Raw genomic sequence first — 17,403 nt, 5'->3', positions numbered from 1 at the left:
GCTTTGAGCATACTTTACAGTAAAATCTCTCCACTAAAATCACAGGATGATAAAAAAAAATGCACTTACTATATATTGACTAAGCGCATTGACTAAGCGCATTGACTAAGCGCAGTGACAACGCAACCGCTCCACATCAACATAACAGCTCAACTCACATCCAGCTAACAACTCAATTCAATTCAATTCCATTTTATTTGTGGACATTGTCACAAAGCAGGTTTACAGAAATAAATACATTCAAACTATATTAAATCAAAATAAATTGTTAACGTGTGAATGTATCCCTAATGAGCAAGCCAGAGGCGACGGTGGTGAGGAAAAACTCCCTGAGATGTGAGGAAGAAACCTTGAGAGGAACCAGACTCAGAAGGGAACCCATCCTCATCTAGGTGATAACGGATAGTGCGATTATAAATAAATCCCTTCTATAACTGTGTACTACATGGACAAGTAGTGTAATTGTGAGACAAATAGTGCAATTGCAACTCAACTCACATCCACTCAACTCACATCATCATAACAACTCAACTCATCATCATAACAACTCAACTCACATTAACTCACATCATAAGAACTCAACTCACATCATAACAACTCAACTCATCATCACAACAACTCAACTCACATCAACTCACATCATCATAACTCAACTCACATCAACTCAACTCAAATCATCATAACAACTCAACTCATCATCATAACAACTCAACTCACATCATCAACTCATATCATCATAAGAACTCAACTCACATCATGACAACTCAACTCATCATCATAAGAACTCAACTCACATCATCAACTCACATCATCATAAGAACTCAACTCACATCAACTCATCATCATAAGAACTCAACTCACATCAACTCAACTCACATCATAACAACTCAACTCATCATCACAACAACTCAACTCACATCATCAACTCACATCATCATAAGAACTCAACTCACATCAACTCATCATCATAAGAACTCAACTCACATCAACTCAACTCACATCATCGTAACAACTCAACTCACATCATCAACTCAACTCACATCATCACAACAACTCAACTCACATCAACTCAACAACTCAACTCACCTGAACACAACTCAGCTCACATCCAGTTAACAACTCAACTCGCATCAACTCGACAACTCGACTCAAGTTAACTCAACAGCTATAAAACCCAACAGTTCTACTCACCAACTCTAATAAACAACTCAACTCCACAACTTAACAGCTCAGTGATTCATCATTTCAACCCAACAGCACAACAACTCAACTTACATCTATTCAACACATCAGCTCAACCCTAGTACATCGGATCATCCGGCATGTAGTTCACAATCAGGTGGATAATGGTGGATTAAGCTGGCTGTAGTAATTTTACACACAGAGAACATGATGGTGGATTGAGAGCTTAATACTGATTATATCTTTCCAACCCTGATTGTCTTGTTAAGGTTTTCTGACTTTTCTCTGGGCATATTCTAGTGTGTCAGCTCTGTTCAAGTCTGTTTAGATTGCTTTAAAGCATAAGAAAAATGTGTGTGTGTGTGTGTGTGTGTGTGTGTGTGTGTGTGTGCTTGTCTTCAATCAAGGACATTCTCACTCAGCAAAACAACGTCTCATTTTTCCCACTTTCCTTTTTTCTCATTCAAGTGTGATGATACAATGCTATATTGATCTTCTGCACCTAATAAACGACAATCTGAATACTCTAGTCCAATGTCCACTCTCATTCGTTTGACAAATTTCTTACACATTAGATAGCCTTTACAAAACAGCACCCAAAACCAGGTAACAAATCACCATGTGACACCAACCGACTCAGAAACGGACCAAACGGAAACCAGAGCCAAGACACGAAGGACAGCAGGCGCTAAATAACATTCTCTTGCAGATAAACGAGTTCCTTTTGTTCTATGCCTAAATAAGGAAGTAACAGAGTAAGGGTGTAAAAAAAATCTGCTTTGGTTAAGAAGGCGAGGCTTCTGTGCCTGTCACTTACAGTAAAAGAAGCATCATACATTATACTGTATCGAAGCATCTCTAAATTGTAACATATTATATCACTGGCTAAATTAAACGAGTCTTTTTTTATTCATCATGCACATCAGATCGTTGACCACATTTCAAGATTAGCATCAAATCATCTCAGAAAGAGATATGCACCATGAGAACAGAGTGTTCTCTGAGCTGCTCATTTGCATTCAGTCTGACTATTTATATCTGCAGGAATTACACAAGTCACAACAAAAAATTCACACACATTACTGTGCTTTTTCCCAATTTACTAACACTCCCACATAGAGATAACATTACAAAAAAGAGGAATGGTTAAGAGGGCCCACCTGCAAGATGCAGATTGGTGGGTGTGTCTTTGTATCTGCGTATGAAACCAAAGATACGCCCTATTCAATGTCTATGAGTAGGCAAAATAAATTACATTCCATAAGATAAGATTTTCTCCTGTCATGTCAGCAAGTGGACTAACAATATTTGTGAAAATACCTGAGTATTTCCACATCTGATATCAAAGACACACCCACATTCCCAACAGTGGATGCAAAACACAGCCATGTTGCCATATATGGACTCAGACACCCTCACAATTCCATCCAAGAACTCAGAGACACACCCAGATTTCCACAGGTGAACTATAAGATAAGCCAAGACTGTAATATTTGAGCTCAAATTTCCATTCACCTACATTTCCATATATAAACTCAATCCATGTTTGATTCCTAAGACACGCCCATATTTTCCATATATGGTCTTCAAAACACACCGATTGAAGCTGTTTACATCTCAATATATGAGCTCTGAGACTATATTATAATATATGGACTCAAATTCCTGCCTATACTTCCGAGTAAGACTCAAGTCCCACCAATATATCCATGTATGGACATAATCTCACCTATATATCCATTTATTTCAGCTATACTTCCATATATGGACTCAAATCCCTCCTATATTTCCATATCTGGACTCTAGTCCAACTTCAACTTCCATATATGGGCTCCAGTCCCACCTGTATTTCCATATATGGACACAGTCTCACCTACACTGAAGTATATTGACTCAAGGTTTCAGCTATACTTCCACCTAAGTTTCCATATCTGGACTCAAAATCTTGTCTATACGTCCATATATAGACTCAAAGTCCTGCCTATATTTCCACATATATGGACTCCTGATTCTCCGAACACCTAGATGCCAAATTCTAACTTTGTTGCTATAAACATGAAGCTCCTCCCATGTTAACATAAAACTCCGCCCACTTCTCTGACCTCCAAGCCTGCCATTATTATGAGAGGAAGGAGAATGTTTGGCCTGCGCTGATGGTGACAGACCACGCAGCTGGCATGTATGTGTTTGTGTGTGTGTGTGTGTGTGTGTGTGTGTCTGCACTGAAAGTGTGATGGTGCTGGGAGTGGGAGTGTGAACGAGTGGGAGGGTGACAGCTCGTGCATGCCTGTTAAGCGTGTGTGTGTTGGCAAGTTGTGTTCTGTTTGATTAGCCAATGATAGGGGATGAAAGCCAGATCATCAAGAGGAGTTTGATCAGCTGTGCAGAACACACACATCATCATCCACGGTGACACACATACCGTCATCCACGCTGACACACACACACACACCATCATCTACTCTGACACACACACACACACACACACACACACACACACACCATCATCTATGATGTGATCGTGATGAGAAAAAGAACTAGGGTTAATGAAAGATCGATCACTCAGTCTAATTATCCATTCCGCTATTGAGTCTCTCTCTCTCTCTCTGTTTAAATCTGTCTATCTGTTCTCTCTTTTGCTTTATCACTAAATCTCTCTTTCTCTCTCTCTCTCTCTCTCTCTCTCTCTGCTTGACCTTGTGCTGTCAGCTATTTTAATGAGGCTTAAACGAACACATCACTTGTGTGTATATGGGTGTGTGCACTGCCCATGTAGCGTGAGGTATGAGGTAACACGTCCCCACTTGTGCACGCGCACGCGCACACACACACACACACACACACACACACACACTGAGATGACACACAACACACACGATTCTTTATTTCTGCACTGACAAAAAAAATCAATATTTTTATTGAGGAATCCATTATGTCAAGAACTCTCGACATATACCTGAAAGGAGAGCAAGTGAAAGCATCAGAGCGTCTCTTTGCTCCATGCTTACCCATAAATCCTCTCTGCATCGCTACACAAATACGCGCCAATGCCTACGTATTAACCGGGCCTTAGTTAAGATATCTAATTGAAATATTGACTATTCAGAACTAAAGTGGCAGTAATAATTTAATCATAGACATCTACAGTCAAACCTACAAATGTGACGTCACTATTACTAGTCAAAATGTAATGTTATTTTGTCTAATCTGGTCACCCAAGTAAAATAATAAAACAGCTTGCCATACACACACACACACCACCTACGCCTTTGTTTGGCGTCTCTGCAACTTGTTTTTAGTCAAAACCTCCTTCCTGCGAGCCTTTTGAGGAGTTTAATCACCTCTCCCTCTCGCCATCCTTCTTTCCCTCTCTCTCTCTTTCTCTCCCCTGCTGTGTCTGAATGCCGAACAAAGAGTCGTGTTGGCGTGACGGGGTGGAAAAGGTCACTCCTGTTTCTTCGTTTTCTGGGCAAGTGGAGCGAGGGAAGAGGAGGAGACAGGAGGAGTGCAGGAGCAGGTAGACGCCTCTCTGCACTCGTCTGCTGTTCCGTCGATCCTGTGGACCGAGCGCTAATGGGGCGTCACGCTGAGCTGGCGCAGAGCACACCTGCTGCTGCTGTACATTACGGGAAACACACCTTCACACACACACACACACACACACACACAGAAGGCTGATCGATGCAGGAAGAGACAGAGAGAGGGAGAGAGAGAGGCTGCGAGAAACTGTAAGAGCAAAAAAAAAAAAAAAAGAGAAAACAGCAACATGAAGACAAATTTGGAATTTTTAATAATCCACTCAACACATTTGGAGCACAAGAGCATTTTCTCCATTCCCATGATATATATATATATATATATATATATATATATATATATATATATATGTGTGTGTGTGTGTGTGTGTGTGTGTGTTGGGGTAGTCGAATCAATTTTTATCACCCCAGTGCACAACGTGTGATGAAATATCAAATCTCCACGAAGATATACACAGTGTAAGACAAGAGCAATACACCAAATCACACACTCACACTCTCTCACACACACACACACACACACACACACACACACACACACACACACACACACACTGCAGAAGCGAAGCTGAACTCTGGGACTGTCATGGGAAATACTTAATAGTCATTTACTTCTCAGGTGGCCCATCAAGTCTCAAAATAATTATAACAAATGAATTAATCTGTAGTATTCTCATATTTTCATTTGGTTCCCTTCATTTCCTGTTCTTCCTGCTTCTCTGCACAGACTCCGCCCACCGAAAGTCAAATAACATTCCATTTTAGCCAGCTATATTTATAACGGGAAAGTGTAAAGGTTCTGATGGGCGGAGCTATATTTTCTGATAGCTCCGCCCATCAGAACCTTTACACTTTCCCGTTAACCCTTCCTTCATTTAAATAAATTCCAATATAATTTGGGAATATCATTTCAGATTGTCACACTCCTCAGCCAATCAGATTCCTTTATTTGTACCCTGTAGGTATTTAGACACCTCATCGCCTTCTATCTGGCCTCGATTTACGCAAACACGTATTTTACATACGGGATGTCTGAGGCTGTGAGAGAAAATAAAAAAGTCAAACTTGAATAGGGATATTTAATTGACTGATGTTGACATATTTTATGAAGTTGTTTATGTACTTATAGTCTTGGCACACAAATGATTTAGTACATAAAAGCCAAATTATGTTTTTCGATGCACGTGTGATAGTTTAGATCTGCAGTTTTTACACTAATGATCCTGGTAGTAAAATATATAGTTTGTTATAAAAAAATTGCAAGTTTAATCAACTTGAAAATACTTAAAAAATTATCTGGATGCATTCGAATGCACAAATTTGCATCCGCTCAACTGCAGGGGAATTTGGAGTTGGGTTAGGCGTAACTAAAATATTTAAGCAAGACATCAAAAAGTAGAAGAAAAAAAAACAATTTCTCTTATCCTCGTTAACAAGCGTTTAACTGAGTAGCTAGCAGGTAATTTTCCTTGTGCCTGCTCACACGAATGCACTGACAGTTTTACACTAGAAATAATCTATTTAAAAGATTATCTCTGAAGAACTAGACAAGCTATACGACTTTAAACCTTTAAAAAGAGTAAACAATACATCAGCTACTCTAAGCTAACTATTTATTCTGCCATTTTTGAGTGAAACTAAAGAAGATTAGCTACAGATATTGAGTGGTGAAGGAGCATTGTAATGTAATTCCTTATAATCAGGTTATCATGCTCAAAATCTTGACCTTGCCTTTGTATTCCTTTTATGTACTTCCTTTACCCATTGTTCTGACTTCATTGCGCATTGCTTTACTTTCCTAAGGGTGAAGAAATTCATGTTGTTAGCACATAATCTAGTTGTGTTAGTCTACTTTAAGAGCCATTATACTATAGCAATATACTATAATGTACTCTACTGTCATAGCAATCATAGATCCAGTGAATTATTCTTAAACTGGCGTCTATAAGCTTCCCTCACTTGTTAGCGACTTTAGCCTGTAAACACCAGCATAAGGAAGTGAGAGTAAACTTTTGGCATCAAGCTTCTACCTGCTCTTAAATATCAAACGAGTGGATTATGTTACACACTGTGTTAACGTTAAGTCAATTGAATTTCCTGTCTAGTCGAGCCGTCATCATCATCATCATCGTCATCGTCATCATCATCATCACAGAGAGAGAGAGAGAGAGAGAGAGAGAGAGAGAGACAGACGTAGAGAAAGAGAGACATTTACCAGAAGGTAAGGGAGATCAATAGCGGATATGGAGTGTGATCCAGAGGGAGGATTGGATGGCAATAAAAGGGCAGATCAGGTTTAAATAACATCCATCGGAAGTGTGTGTGTGTGTGTGTGTGTGTGTGTGCTGGGTTTGGAGAAGGATATAATTATTATGCTGTATAAGCGTCTACACAGTGTAATGTATAGTTTGTACATTATACTGAGAAACACGAAGAGGGACTGAAGGCTGATATCAGTGTTTTTCCTTCCCACACAAATAAAAACACACAGACAGAAAGAGGGTGAGACAGACAGTGCTGGATAGACAGAGAGAAGAAGAGTGAGACTGAGTGAAAAGGAAAAAGCATGTGACAGGCATGGAAAGAAAGAAAGAGTGTGAGACAGACAGAGAGTGAGGCAGTAAGAGAGTAAAATAGATAGACAGTGAGACAGAAAGAGAGTGATACAGAGTGAGATAGACAGAGAGTGAGAGAGTGAGTGAGAGAGAGTGAGCTAGACAGAGAATGAGAGAGAGACAGAGGGTGAAACAGAAAGAGAGATAGATAGAGAGTGAGATGGAAAGAGAGGGAGATAAGAGTTGGATAGACAGGGAGGAAAAGAATGAGGTAGAGTGAGAAAAACAGAGAGTGAAATAGACTGAGTGAGAATGAAAGAGTGTGACAGACAGAGTGATACAGCCTTAAAAGGAGGAGGAAATAGAGTGTGATAGATAGATAGATAGATAGATAGATAGATAGATAGATATATAGTGAGGCAGACAGAGAGTGAGACAGAAATCAACTGAGACAGAGTGAGACAGACACTGAGTGAGAGAGTAAGAAACAGTGAGAAAAAAAGAAAGAAAAAAGAGAGTGAGACAGACAGAGAGTGAGACAGAAAGACTAAAGCAGAGAGTGAGACAAAAAGAGAGTGAGATAGTGAGGCAGAAAATGAGTAAGATAGAGGGTGAGAACGACAAAAAGTGAGAAAGAGATGGAAAAAGAGTGAGATAGAGAGTGAGAGATAGCAAGACAGAGAGAGAGCGAGACAAAGAGTGAGACACAGAGTGAGACAAGCAGTGAGATGGAGAGCGAGTTAGAGAGTGAGACAGAAAAAGAGTGAGACAGAAAGTGAGACACAAAAAAGTGAGACACAAAAAGAGTGAGTCAGAGAGTGCAACATTGTTAGAGGAAGAAAGGAAGAAAACGACAGAGAGACAGAGAAATTGCCGGCGGTTATTTTTCAGAGCTGGGAGAAGACAGGGAACCTTTTTTCTCTTGTGTGTGTGTGTAAGTGTGTGTGTGTGTGTGTGTGTGTGTGTGTATGTGTGTGTGTGTGTGTGTGTGTGTGTGTGTGTAGTGAGGAGGTGGTAGTGACTTGTCTTGTTTTCCTCACATCGTTATCAGAGACAATCTGAGCCACACAATCCAACGTTTATTTTATCTCCACACACACACACACATACACAAGCGCAATCGCTTAATGCTGATTTCATCACTTCATATCTCTCTCTATCTCTCCATCTCTTTCTTCTTTTTTCTTCCTCACTCCCTCAAAATTCCATCAAAAAGGACTAAAATGGAGCGTCTCTGCATATACGCATTTTTATCTATATCATATTTTACTTTAATCTTCAATTTTTTAGGTGTTAGCAGCTAACAACTATCTATCGCTTAATCTAGCTAGCTATTTAGCGATGCGTGTTTAGCTAATCCAGTGATAACCCACAATGGAACACTAGCCAGCTAGCTACGTATAATTAATACCTTAGTAACTAGATATTAGCTAGCAAGGTTTTTATGTTTAGCTAATATACTCGTTTTGTTGCCTCGCTAGCTAGCTTATGACAGTTAACTTGTTTTAGCAAATGTTTTCCTATAGTTTTAAAGATTAAACAATATTTCTATATCTATGACCTCAAGATTAAAGCAGGACTATAGCAACAGCTGTTTTTCATCTAGACTGCTGTTCGCTAAATAACGTAGCTAGCAAACTAGATCTAGTGTTTAACTAGCAAGATAAAGTGATAAGCTAGCAGGATAAGCTAGGTTTAGACAGCTATTTTTAACTACGGAAAGACACAAATATGTATTGACCAGTTTTGTCCGCCATTTTGCGCTAAACTTTCACGGAAACTTTCTCTCGCAGGAATGTTTCCGAATATGCTGCCTACTTAGGGAGACACCTTCCAATTGGAACACAAGCCTCCTGCTGCCTTCTACTCGTCCTCTAAGGAAACAAATTCCTGACAGAAATCGCTCTTTCTCCTCCAGGGTTTCCTCGAGCGTCTGCAATCTTCGCCCGACTTCGCTACGCCACTCCTCCTCTCCTATTTTCTCATAGACTCTTTCCATCTGTGCCCGTCTCTGCCGCCAAAAAAACACTCGCTTTTTCTTTCTGTTGTTTCTCTCCTCTCGCATTGTCTCGCTTCGCCTCCGTCTCATGCTGTCACTACATAAGTTAAATTAGGTTTAAAGATGCAGTCAGTGATTTCTTTTTTTTAACACCAGAACACTCCGGAAGCTTTAATGAAACAAATGATGTGGATAAACACATTCCTAGCTAGCAAGAACTTGTGGTACAAAGAACCATCAAATCTGTCAAGTTTTCTGGGGGTAGAGATTTTTGTTACTGGTTATTTTTTACTGTGCGATTGCAGCAAAACTTTCAAAATTATAACTTTTCGAAATGTACGAGATCCCAATAAAATCTCGGCCGAATTCTGTAACAGAATGTGTGATGATGTGTGTTATCCATGTCACATTTTACGATGAAGATCCTCTAACGATAGACTTAAGATTAAAGAAAATTACTACGTTCTGCTTACGTTAAAAAAAAAAAAAAAAAAAAAGGTAGCATAAACAAAAACTTTATTCAAAATGAGCTTTGAGTCATAAGGATATTTTTCTGTCCATTAGCATATTTGTTTTATGTTTAGCCTTCGCTGCTATCGTATTGCTTCCAAGGATCACTGATCTCAACTCACGACTCACTTTTATGATGTGCGATTTTTCTTCGCAGCTAAATCAGAACAGAAAACGTACAATGTAAATCCAATCTAAGTGGGAACGTTGTGTGAGCAACATTGTAATAACATTCCAGCAGATGTTTGAAGACAATATAGGAACGTTACTTTTGGAAAATTGATCCAATAATCAGGACAATTAAGAAGTTTATGGCGTTAAGGTGTTATGCCTTGTTTTGGGGGTGTGGCTTTGCAGGAAATACTGAAGGAGGGCCTGCATTTTTTTTATTATTATTATTATAACAGCTAGGTTCAGCTAATGTCTACCCACATGGCTGACTGCACCTTTAATTAGCTATGTTTAACACTGAAACCTTGTACTTCAAAGTGTCTTTTGTTTGTCTGATCATTGCTAAAATGACAATGTTAATTTCTGCTAGCTTATAGCTAGCTAGTGCCAAGCTAGATACACTAAATACACTAACACATGGGTATTACATTTAGACTACAGTTATGCTAGAGGATTAGGATGTATCATATTTCTTCTTCCTCTTCTTCTTCTTCTTTTTCTTGTTTTCATCTTTCTTGTCTTTCCCATCCTAAAATTCTTTAGCGTTTCTGTCAGCATGATGATGCTAGCTGCTTTGCTCTGTCTGGGAAGGTCTTTTCTTTTTCTGACATTAAAGCTTCTTGGCTTCTTGTGGGGGTGTTTCACACGCACACACACACACACACACATGCACACCAGAAGGTCAAAGTGGTCAAGAGAGAGAGAGAGAAAGAGAGAGAAAGAGCGAGAGAGGTCGTCCTCCAATCAGGTTAATGTTCTACTTCAAGAGATGAGCACTATGAGTGTCTCTTTTCTCTCTGTTTCAATTCAATTGTCTCATTCTCTCTCTCTCTCTCTCTCTCTCTCTCTCTCTCTCTCACACACACACACACACACACACACACACACAGGTGCTCATATCCATGCATCAGTAGAAAGGCAGAGTTTCTTGCTCTCTCTCCCTCTTGGCTGATGATTCAGCGCGTGTAGATTACATTACCACACACACACACACACACACACACACACACACACACACACACACACACACTTAAGACCCGCAGACTTAATGACAATACAATACGCCTGCTCGGAGAGGGCAGTTCATGAGCAACGTTTTTCAATCTGTCTTTGCTTCTGACTATGATTAGCATCTGTTTATTATTTTATTTATGCTAATTGCTAATTAGCAGCGATGCAGCATTCATGCTAATAAAGCTCTATTGAGCTGAAATGAATTGAGTTGTGCCCCAATCAGAATGAAGTGCCCAAGATAGGCAGCATTTCTTTTAGATGAATTTGAAGAGAGCAATTCATGTTTTCTTCATGGAAGAAAATTCGGATAAACATGGCGGACCAAATTAGCCTCGACTGAGGAAACCTGAATTGAATGTAGTGTGATTCTGTAGTTAACACTCACTCGCTAACATAATGAAACGTAGCTAGATTACGCAGCTAACGTTATAACTTGGTAGCTAACAGTCTAGTTCAACAGAGAAATATCAGTCGCTAGTTGAGGTGAGCTAAAGGAGCTAGCAAGCAGTGGCTGAATAAACAAACGTCAAGTATGATGGCACTTAAGAGTGTCCCATACATGATCTGTTTTCCTGAAGGTTAGCTAAGGAAAGACAGAGCAAGAGAGAGACAGAAAGAGTGTGTGTGTGTGTGTGTGTGTGTGTGTGCAGACTTCAAGTTCAGACTTAATGACATTAAAATGAAGAGTGTCACTCAGTGTGGCGCCGACACAGAAAGAAAAACAGCACTGCCACGTAGTACTGGAGAAGTAAGTCAGCCACACACACACACACACACACACACACACATACACACACACATACACACACACATCCATGCTACGTAGCACACAGGCGCTACTGAAATGAACTCTGATGTCTCCGATCCGATTACTTTAATTGAATGAACTGCAAACTCAATTCAGACCGTAATCAGACACACCATGTGTGTGTGTGTGTGTGTGTGTGTGTGTGTGTGTTCCTGTTAAACTGTTTAACCCCTCTGTGTGTGTGTGTGTGTGTGTGTGTGTGTGTGTTGGTCTGCTAAAGTGTTTGACCCTCAGTATACATCTATGATTACACAAAGCCTGATTTTGTAGAATAATGCTAAATTGATTAGCTAATCGCAAAATGTGACCATGTGACAATTTTTTTATCTTAAGATAGCACCTAGCATGAGCTACTGATTTAATTATACAAAATAATCAATTAGCAGTGCTACGCTAAGCTAGCCAACTACCAAAACATAGCGAAGTTTGCTAGTAAGCTAGTTAAAGTTAGATAAAGCAACTTTTAGTGGGGAGGCATGATTGTGTTTGAAAATAGCCGATCAAATAATTTAAATTCAACGCCGCCTTGAACCAAGGGATCCGTGTGTGTGTGTGTGTTTGTGTGTTTGTGTGTGTGTGTGTGTGTATTTTTTCAGGCTTCTCAGTTCAAACTCTGTATCCACAAAAAAAAATAAACGACCCAGTGGCTTTGGAAAATCACAGCACATACACACTTTTTCTAGTATCACTTTACCGCTGTATGACCGAGAGGAAAATACACACACACACACACACACACACACACACACACACACACACACACACACACACACTGAGGGATTTAAATGCATAATGGCACATTTTCTATTAGCCTTAACGTGGAGTTTCCTAAATAAGAAGACCGTCCAAAACCACAGCCTGTGAGGAAACACACACACACACACACACAGACACTCTATCATTTCAAATCCAAACAGACGTCAGGTCAGAGCGGGGATGTGGAGGGGGGTTGGGGAGATGAAGAGCTAGAATTTAAAAAACACCTGCACAGTTTGTGTCCTTGAGTTCAACTTTTTACTCACACACACACACACACACACACACACACACACACTTACACTTGAATTATTACTATCTTTGTGTACACAAAAGACTTTTTTTTCCCCTAATGAGGGCCAGCAAAATGCTGAAGAGGGACCCGAAGAGAACAAACACATTTGTATTACTTTATATCTTTATGTATTTCTGCCGCTAAATCACGCTAAACTACATGTAAAGAATTGCTAACCCTTATCTCAATCACCAAAAGGACCAACAAAAGTTTATATAAAATGATTTTTTTTTTTACTTACAATGATAAAGAAAGCCACACTTTTTCAGTCAGTCATATTCACACATTGTGGGGACCTGCAGAGAACAAAGACATTCATGTTACTTGAAATCGTTACGTGATTTCTCAGTGTATTGCTGTAGCTAAATCGTGTCCTGCTACATGTACGGCAAACATTAATCCTAAACAAACTGACCAAAAGAAACAAATGCTGCGTCCCAATTCGCCTACTATCCGTCCTAAATAACACCCGAGATTAGAATTAGTGTGTCCCAAATTGTAGTCCCAAAGGCACCCGGATGGTCTACTATTTCGGGTAGATTTTCGAAGTGCGGATCCGTGGACACTTTTTTAGCTGATATTACCCACAACTCCTTGTGCGAGGGAGGGAGGGAGGAGTTTTGCGACTGTCTGCTTCACCGAATTCAACCTGCAAACATGGCGGAAGTGTGTAACGTCGGTGATGCGTCTTCAGTATTTAAGTGTAAGAGCTTAACATTTAAGAGCTAACCAAAGTTTTGTTTGTTTACAGTGCGTAACTAGGCAACAACGTTCTCTTCCCTTACATGACGTGTTTATAAGTAGGTACTTGCACACTCTTTTACTACACACTCAAAAGTACGTACTTTTTCGTCACAAAGTGAGTACATACTTTTAGTGCATAGTATAAGTAGGCGAATTGGGACGCTGCAAAACATTTTTTTAACTAATAAAGACAAGGAAAGTTACACTTTTTCAGGTTTTTCCATCACTGTAGGAACCCGAATAGAATAAACACCTTAAAACTTTATGGGATTTCTCAGTGTAAACCAAATGCTAAGCCTAACCTCAATGGACAAACAGTTTTTTGAATAAACAACATTTTTTTCTAATAAAGATCAGGAAAGTCATACTTTTTCAGGTTTATCTATCATTGCAGGAAGCTGAAAAGGATAAAAAAACACACACTTATGGTACTTATATTACATCAAACCTTTTCAATTAGCTTGTGTATTGCTGTATCTATATATCACGCTATGCTACTTGTAAAGAAAACGCTAACCTTAACATCAGTAACCAAGACGAAAATGTGTAAAGTAAAAGGCACTAATAATAAACATCGAAGTCTCACTTTTTCAGGTTTTTCTATCATTGTGAGGACCTGAACAAAACACACTTATATTAATTAAAACTTTTACTTAAGACCACAAAATAGCTTGAAAAAAATCATAGATTTTTACTAACATTAAGCAGCAAAGTTACACATTTTCAGGTTTTGTTGTTTAGTGAGGACCTACGAAGAGTAAAACAGTACGCACATGTCTACAGAGAGACTAGACGTTTTCACTAGCCAGCAAAAGATTCGTTACTATTAAACCACAAAAACCGCCTTGTCTTTTCTGATTAGCTGGCAGTTGTCTTTTATTTTCTTGTATCAGGACATTAATGTAGGTCCAATCAAAAATTTTTCCACAATTCTACATCCACATTCCTGATACCACGTACCCCGTGTTGGAACGCAACCATGACATCAATCTACAATCACAGAGTTTCTGCTACTCCTGTATTTATAGTCTGCTATCGCAATTAAACTAACAATTTGAATTAAACGAATACTTTTTTGAAAGTAACAAGAACAAATCTACATAACGCCCTCCAAGATGTAACCATAGCAACAGTCTATTGATAGTGCTAGTCTATTGATGGAGGGTGGAATTATGAAGTTAAATAAAACGGAGATGTGTTTGGATTTCCACATGACCTCGCTGTTATATCGGTGTGATACAAGCGTCATGACACTCTCAAGTATCCTGATATCAGAAAATATCTGATATGGACTATACTTTGTTTTGTTTTTGCTTCTGCTTCATGTAATTTCCTGACCAATCCCGACTCGAAGCAGTGATTCCGGCAACAGGGGCAAGCGACACGGAACTTTTAGTTCCTATTTTCATTAAATCTAGAAGTTCCTACTTCCTGTAAACATTGTTACAGGTACAGCACGAACTTGTTGCTAAAAAAAAGTGGATTAAAAGTTCTTTTAGTAAGTGAGCTAGCTAATTCTAAAATACACAGAATTATTGATTATGGATGTGTAGTCAATATTAAATAGAAGGTGTATTATCAATAGAAATTAGAACAATATAGGAATATATTAAAAATATTTTTGGCTAGTACCATTTCTTATTAATGTCAAACTCAGAAGACACAAATTGAGGATGACATCAGCATTCGGTGGCGTGAACGCTGGGTTGCTGCGCTCATGAATATGTATGAGTAAATGAATATGTGCAAAAGCCATGTGTGGCATTTAAAAGGCACACTTTAACAGATAATTCCCACCGCAGAGACGCTATTAAAGCCGTGAATATATTCACACCAATCAGCCAGCCTTCTGACCTGCGAAGAAACACACACACACACGCGTGCCACAGGCGGGATTAAAGCGCCCCTTCCATTACACGTACAAATAAACGGCGATGCCTCCGTAATACTGATGATTTGTTAGCAGCCGCTGCTTATGCTAATCAGATTCTGCCGAGGCACATTTTCTGTTTCGCTGTCGCTGATCCGACACTTTTATTTCTTTTTTGGGTCATCAATGTGATTACTTTCAATCTGAGCTTTTTTTTTTTTTCAAATTTTATTAAAGAACCATCTCAGACTTTTTCCCTTCTGTGTAAACATTGTGATTAACTGTGATAGAAAAAGATTTTTGGATAAAAAATTATGACATAGCAAGTATTTTCCAGATTGCTACTCTCAAATCATGAATATGTTTATTATCCAGCATACTGTTCGATTAGCTAGCTAGCTACACTTTGACTTTTTGATTTAGATTATAATTAGATACAAAAGAGCTACATTTATTTATTAGGATTTGGCACACTAACTAGTAATTATCCAATTAGCTACACTAGCAACACTTTATCCTTCATTTACATTGTAAGTATGTATAATAAAGCTACATTTGTTTACGTTATTTTGCACATTAACAACTATTTCGATGATTAACTAGCTATTACATGTTGTCACGTTGTCTTACATCTGGTTCAACAGATATTAGATCTTATTCTTCTTACTTCTTGCTGCTAGCTATCATAGTGCAACATTATAATATTCTCTCTTCTAGAGACTATTTTTCTATCTATGTTTTCTCGATGATGCGACGGTTACTTATTAAAGCGAATGTTTCACTGACACTTGTTTGATGACATCATCTCCTTACTTCCTCTCTAGAATATTCAACGTAACAGAAGTTAAGCAAAAAAAATGCAATGATTTGCATTTTCTTTCTGGAAATTTGCTTATAAACACAGAGATATTTAGAAGTAAGCATCCAAATTAAAGGAAAGCTTATCATACGGAGGTGTACAAGAACTTTCCACATTCGGCTCTATTGATTTTACTCAGGTATAAAGCTTCTGTTCGAAGTGCTGTGTGCCAGTTTGGGCCGAAGAAAGCCTCAGTGGGTGTCTAAAGTGAAAAAGCATTGACCGAAGCCCTTTATCATTGTGTCCAGAGTACAGTGGCATCGTGGGTCGCCGCGGAAACGCGGGGGTGTGTGTTGCCTTTGTGAGTGGAAGCACTCCTACTCCGCCCTCTGACCTTCGGAGTGCGGCCAATTATTCATGAGGTCGTGACCTCTGAGAGAGTGTGCTGTTAGCGCTGACCTTTGATTTTTAGCCCTTGAAAAAAAAAAGAGGTTGAGAAAATGTGTGTTGGCAAAAAAACACCATCTGCTGAACAAAATGGTGGAATTATTACATACAGTAACCTGAAATCTCCTGATTTGTATCATTTGGAAAATACATGCAATAAGATTCACTACGCTACACTAACATTTAAATTACATTAAAAACTACATCAAATGTTTACAAACCACACAAAATGTAAAAGTTTGCACCAAATGATATCATCTTAACATAGCTAAAAGTCATAACTTATTCATTTAAACTTTTTAGCAAGTACAACTATCAAGGAAAAAATCTACTAACATGGATTTTTGGCTTAGCTGATGTAAAACTAGGCAGAAAATAAAATACAACATGTACAACATTAAAATAAATAAATTAGAAGGAAATGCTAAGATAACCTGCAGTTTATTGGCTATAGGCAGTATAAAAACTTAAAAATTTTATTCCTAAACTAGCATTACCTTTTACGTTGTTCAGCGTATATAAATATATTTGTAGTCATTTTGTTTTTGTTTGCCGCAAAATTTCTTGTAAAATTGTCTTACAATGAAAACTATCATAGTTTGAGCTATCATAGGAATATAACCGTATTTAATATTAAAACAAAGCAATACTATGATTTTATTGATTTGAAAATATAAGAACAATAAAAATTCCTAGATACATTAAATAATAATAAAC

General features: G+C 38.6%; 1 protein-coding gene across 3 annotated transcripts in view; it reads right to left on the bottom strand.

Annotated features, from left to right (window-relative positions):
- The window catches only part of sema4c (sema domain, immunoglobulin domain (Ig), transmembrane domain (TM) and short cytoplasmic domain, (semaphorin) 4C), a 73,435-nt gene that overhangs the window by 36,054 nt on the left and 19,978 nt on the right, over nucleotides 1-17,403 (bottom strand). The window contains exon 2 of one of the 3 annotated variants that reach the window (XM_026931290.3): nucleotides 13,068-13,122. The exons of 1 other annotated variant lie outside the window; for it this stretch is intronic. The gene's annotated coding sequence lies outside the window, so the exon portion shown is untranslated. Of the gene's footprint in view, nucleotides 1-4,523; nucleotides 4,862-13,067; nucleotides 13,123-17,403 lie in introns of those variants that run through there. One more of the 3 variants, XM_053228852.1, reaches the window with a different exon arrangement.

Source organism: Pangasianodon hypophthalmus, chromosome 24 (assembly GCF_027358585.1).
Source record: "Pangasianodon hypophthalmus isolate fPanHyp1 chromosome 24, fPanHyp1.pri, whole genome shotgun sequence".
Lineage (NCBI taxonomy): Eukaryota > Metazoa > Chordata > Actinopteri > Siluriformes > Pangasiidae > Pangasianodon > Pangasianodon hypophthalmus.
The sequence above is the reverse complement of the archived record's forward strand: the minus strand, read 5'-3'. Positions and strand labels throughout refer to the sequence as shown.